Raw genomic sequence first — 6267 nt, forward strand, 5'->3', positions numbered from 1 at the left:
CAGAGATAAAAAAAATAATGCAAACCAACAGAAAAATGAGATTAAAAATTAATAGACTTCCGTTTTAACATTCCACACTGAGTGGCTACTCATTTAATACATTTAATGAACGTCAACTCTATTAGTGTGATAGAACTCTTACCCTGGGAGAAGACACTCATAACATATTTGGGGATCATTAAATAGTCATGCATACATAATTATAATAAAATGTGATCAGCTAAAATTTGGTATTGAATATTCCTAACTTTTCTTTTAAAGTCAGAATTCATGTTATCAGAAATGTACCACTGAAGTCCCTCTGGTTTGAGAACATTGACTAAAATACTAGCTCCAAACATTTCTTTAGTACCTCAAGTGTGTCAAGCTCTATGAGGATCTGTGAGGAGTCTCACAGACTTTCTGAACAGGCCCATCTATTCACGTCAAAAAAATAATGATACTAAAAAGGGCTAACTGCTTCCATTAAGAAACTTAAGAGCTTTTAAGAAAAAGGATCCAAACAGGCAACTACAGTGCATTGTGGTTAGTGATCTTATATAAATATAGGGAGAATTCCAAAGGAACCAAAAGAAGGAGCACAACATCCAACGAGAAAGAGAAGCTGGACAAGGATTTGTAGAAAGGAAGACCCATGGTCAAAGGTTTGGTGGACTGCTGGTCATTCCAGCGGGAGGAACCATCATGGACAAAGACCAAAGGAAAGAGACAGACCCTGAGAAAACAAAAGATATTTCATCGAGGCCAAAGTACAACATGCAAGGAAGTGAGTGGTACAAATTAAGAAGAACTAGAACTGCCTGTATCATAACAAGAAGTTTGAAAGTTGTGCTAAAGTGTACAATCCATGACAAACTTTAGAAATATCACACCAACATATCAATATAGTCCTCACAAAGAAGCCGATTTAGCAACCCTGGAATCCAAGAGGCAAGTTGGGGGAAAGAATTCATAACCTGAAAAAGATGTGGGCGTGCTCTGGCCAAAATAGTGGTAGCCTAAGGAAGGAGATAACTGAATGGACTTTGGAGGTATCAAGAAGGCAGAATTGAGAGGACTTTTTGGTTGATTGTGTGGCAGGGGTGTTGTCAAAGAAGGAAACTAGGGTGATGTTTATGTTCCTGACTCAGGTAAAGGAGGGATGGCTGGGTCCCTCCCACAGGGGTGGGAACACAGTTGGGTGGAAAAGCTGACCATTTTAGAAGCCACAAGACAGACAGAAGGAAAGCACAGGATCATGGAATGCAAGGATTGGTACTACCTGAATTCCAAAGCTCCTGAGAAAATGCAAAAGGAAATTATGTTGCCTCCTAGAATTTTTGTTGTTGTTGTTTAGGTCTCTATCCATACTATCGTTGCCTGGAATGGTATGGACTTGAATCTAGACACCTGGAATCACTCACATAGAATTATTTCTAACACAGTATGAGAGGCTAAAAAGTTAGCATGCTCACTTTCATAAGAAATATTACCCAAAACACAAGTTTCTACTTTCAAGAATGTGGATAAAGTTGCTTGTGTAATCCAAATAAGGAATTCAAAGGAAATCAAATAACTCATTGGCAGGAAATCAGCATAAGTACAGACCTACAGACTTATAGAGCTCATTGTTTTGGACATTGCTTTTTTGAAACCCTTCTCTTCTTCTGCTTCTCAATCTTACTCAGAGGCTACTTTATCCCTGAGGTTTTTGTGATCACCTCCATTGAACTCGATTATCTCTATCTTCTGAGGCCCTCTAATACTCTGTGCCACTCTTAAGACCTTGATAATGGATTACTTTGTGTTGTAGCTGCTCTTATGTTTGTTACTTGTATATGCCTTACTTTTCCTGGGGGCCTGCATGCTCCTCTATAATTTCTATGCAGAACTCATTGGACCTCCATATTTGATCACACAATATGTATGATTAACTAAAGGATTTGCTAAATTAATTTTTTAAATGGTGCTTGAGTTTTTGGGTACTCATACTGGGAAATACCATCAGTACTTCATATAGCCCCTTTAAAAGCTAATAGTTTTAATGAAAATCTCAATCAATTAATCTTTATGGCTACTAGAGGCCATTGCTACTGTATATTAATGAATTTGAGTGATTAGATGTTCTCCTTTACGAAAATCTTCCCAATGGAAGTGACCCAATTATTTCAATAGGAGTAAAGGACAATGTTCTGATGGAAGGGACAGAATTAAAAGCCCAATTATAGTTTAACTATAAGATAGTAGGTTTCATAATTTATAAAATGGGTATGTTTAATGGGTATGGCTTTTTCCATTGTGTGTGTGTGTGTGTGTGTGTGTGTGTGTATGAAAGCTTGTATCTCTGTGTTTATAACATTGAACTGTGTTTTATTTTAATTTGAAATAACTATATAATAAGAGGTATTGTATTTAAGGTGCTGTGGGGAGGCTGGTATGAGTTTTGGCAAGGATACATTCCTAATAAGAGGTGGTAATTTTCTTATTATGCTATACCCCCAAGACATAGGATATAGTGGAAATAAAATAAAATTAATTTATTAAAATAACATAAATCTATTCTGCTTACCTAGTACTTTCTTGAAGTGGTCAAATATGCAGAATAGGATAATGACAACATGTAAAAAGAACACATATTGAAAGAGCTAATGAGAGAAATCTTGAGAGAATTCACTGGATCAGTTTGTCACCAAATATTTACCAATTGCCCACCCCAATCTTTATATTTTGTACCACATGGGTTTCTAGGAAGGAATGTAAAAATTTTCTACCTTCAACAATCTATAGCATTTTTAGGGTATTGTTGGTGCTAGAAAGCATTCAATTAAGTTTAAATAATGTAACAGAAAGAGATAGAAGAAAGCTAATATTAATTGAGCATATGTATATGCTAAGAAAAAATGACCATTTTTTCCATATTCATTATAACTTAATTTTATAGCTGAAGAAACTAGAACTTAGAAATATTAGATAAGTTGCCCAGAGTCATAAAGCTTGACATTTCTGCTCCTCTTGACTGCTTCAATCGAACATAGAGTGGGAGACACCATTCATGTATAGGTATTATCAGGCAAACTGAATGTGGTCATAATTGCTTGTTTTCTCAATGAAAAACAAAGCCAAATAAAACATTTTGCTCAACTTGAATAAAATCAAAGGTAAACATTTAAGGCTGTTGCTGAAATATTCATATGTCTACTTAAAGCTGTCTAATTGATTAAAGCTTAGTATTACATGTGTATTTAATGTTACATATTTTTAAATGTGTTTCTTTGGAAATATTGCAGTTTTTTATTATCAAATTGTATGAAAACATTTTTTATTTAAATAGCTCCTGGTCAACTTTGACACTAACTTTCTCACCTTCATTAGAGCTACACATTAAATCATTGGATGCTTAAAGTTTCCAAGATTTACCGTCTTTACAGATGTTTGAAATAGAGCACTTTTCTGTATATATGTATTTTAATTTTGAGACATTCTCAAACTGTTGCAATCACAGTACAATACCTTTTCTGTTCTTGAGTCATTGGGCAGTATCTTGTTGATGTGATGTGTCAATACCCCTGGAAACTTTCTTGTATATTTCCTATGAAGAAATTAGGAGTGAGCAAACTGCAGCTCACTGGCTAAAGCCTATCCAGTGCCTGTTTTTGTAAAGTTTTATTAGAACGTGGCACACTTATTTGTTTACAAATCATATATGATTATTTCCCTTATACAATGACAGAGTTGGGTAGTTATGATAGACATCATGTGGGCCATAAAATTGAAAACATGTGCTCTCCTGATTTTTATGGGAAAAGTTTGTCAGCCCTTATCCTACAAACCATAATGCAACCATCAAAAGTAAGAAATTAACATGGCTGTATGACTACCATGTATCCTCAGACCCCAAACAAATGTTTAGAATTGCCCCAGAAATGTCCTGTAAGGATTCAGTTCCAAATACTATATCTTAGTTAGCTGCCAAACTCTTTTAGTTACATTCAATCTTAAATGGTTCCATGAAAGCTTGTCCTTGACTTTCATGACCTTGGTACTTTTGAAGAATACAGATGAGTTATTGTGTAGAATGGTCATCAATTTGGGTTTTTCTGATATTTCCTTGTGATTAGATTCAGGTTATGCATCCCCTTGGCAGGACTCTCACTGATAAACAAACCTGCTGGGTATTTCTCATTGCACGTGGTGGGGATTTGTTCCATTACTGATGAGGTTCACTTTGATCTCTTGATTAACATGATGTCTAATAGACTGCTCTCCTGTGTTATTATTTTTCTCTTTTTTTTTTGTATTTACTAAATATTGTGTACTTTTGACAAGTCTATAAATATATTCTCAGGGAGTATGTATATGTGCTTATGTGTGTGTATCCAGGGTATGATGTCATGAAGGGGGGTTAATCCTTGCTTATTTTACTTTGTCGAAGGATATTTGTACTCTAACTGAAAATGATCTTGTAGGCTAGATCTCCTTTAAGATTTTTTTTAGATCCTCTTTAAGATTAAGGAAGTTACAGTTCACTCATGGTGGCATTTTAGACCTTGAGACAGGTGGCACACGAGAAACATAAGGACTAAAATGTCAAACCATGACCTCATCTAGTGAATCCTTTAAACTTCTTTAAGTGTATGTTCTGCGAGTCCTATTCATGTGGCACCTGTTAGATGCAATCTGTGAGACAAAGAAATGAGAACATACCTGTCTGTCACCAGAGGGCTCTAAAGAAACTCCTAGAGTCAAGGCTGAGTCTTCTGTGCAGCCACCTGTAGCAGACTCATGAGTCCTACCAGTACCTCTTGTATATAATAGTTGCTCTAGAAACATCTGTTCAACAATGAATGAATAAATGGGCAAATTTCAAGACTGGCCTTATAAGCTAGCATATTATATTTTGCAAAAGTACTTCTATTTCTTTGGAAAATATATGTTGTACATAAATCTTAGGGTTATTGAAAAACTCCTGAGTAACTAAAAAAATTAACTCCTAGAAATATAAACCAATAACCCAACTTTCATTCAGACTGTTTCCTGTGCTTCAAATCAAATCAAGTAAGTTGTTTAGTACCCTAAACACACACACACACACACACACACACACACAAACCCGACCATTAACTAATACTTTAAAAAAAAAATCAATTCATTATCTTAGAGCTGGGCAGATGCACTCTTAGAGATTTCAGAGAAGTAAGAAGGCAAATAAAAAAAATAGGTGCACCCTCAGCTATATACCTTGAGACACTGAAAGCCTAATAGATACAAAACACCCCTTTTAAGTTCTTTACTTATGCTCACACACAAGAAGTTATGCTTAAATTTTTATATTTTTCCCCTATATCTTGAAGATATTTTTAATGTATCCTTCCTGCCCAGATTCTGCCCCAATTCAAAAATATTCACAGAAAACCAACACACTGGCATTTTCTTTAACTTCTGCTGTGTTTCATTCATCTGTGAGCTAAACTAGAATGAATTCCAAAGACTCGGAAAGGATTAGGTTAAGATATAATCTTGAAAATACTTAATAAACATAGGGAACTGGAACACATAACATCTAGCCAGGAATCCAACTGACTTCTACTCAAAGTGGCCCCCTACGATAAGCCTACAGGCTTGTCGTGTATGAATCCACAGATTTGATTATATTATCCCTCCATTTCCTTAGCCACAGGGGTAGAGATTTTGCCGGCATGTCTCAATGCCAATCCAAACAATGATATGACTTGCCACTTACAGCCATGGTGCATATTCCTCATCAGAAAGCTTTATGAACAGAAGCTCATTAATCAAGCAGTCATCCTGAGAGGCAGACTGGAGGCAGGATCTGAGCTTGGAAGGTGTCTGGAAACTGCCAGGTACAGGAGCATGTATTTACTGACTCGTCCATCAGTGCCTGGATGTCAATAGGCTTCCTAAACAACTATAATACTTCAGTTCTAGTTTCTGCATCTCTAAATATTTTATAGTCTATATATATCAGCTTCAAGACGGATCCTAACCTAGGCCCTTAGATATCTTTTTGAAATCCATCTTTCACACATATTAAGTCAGTGCTTTGGGGCAACTTATTTAAATGTTTGATTCTTAATGTTTTCATCGTAAAATTGTGATATTTTTTATCTAGAGTTGTTGAGCAGATTTTATAAGATGACATAAGCAAAGGACCTAGCAAGGTCAAATTATACTACTTTCTATCAATCTCTTGAGAAAAATATGTGCTATGTTTGCTTCCCCCAAACAGGATCATTTCTCTACTATTTTGATCATATCATCATCCTCATC

General features: G+C 35.6%; 1 long non-coding RNA gene across 1 annotated transcript; it reads right to left on the minus strand.

The window, feature by feature from the left end:
- Positions 1-3468: 3468 nt before the first annotated feature.
- Positions 3469-5833, minus strand: LOC112648236 (uncharacterized). Its single transcript, XR_003128844.3, has 3 exons — positions 5720-5833; positions 4684-4809; positions 3469-3568 (listed from the first exon to the last, which is right to left on the minus strand). It is a non-coding gene; the product is annotated as an uncharacterized LOC112648236 (long non-coding RNA).
- Between the last annotated feature and the right edge of the window lie 434 nt (positions 5834-6267).

The sequence above is a fragment of the Canis lupus genome, chromosome 7, assembly GCF_003254725.2.
Source record: "Canis lupus dingo isolate Sandy chromosome 7, ASM325472v2, whole genome shotgun sequence".
Classification (NCBI taxonomy): Eukaryota; Metazoa; Chordata; class Mammalia; order Carnivora; family Canidae; genus Canis; species Canis lupus.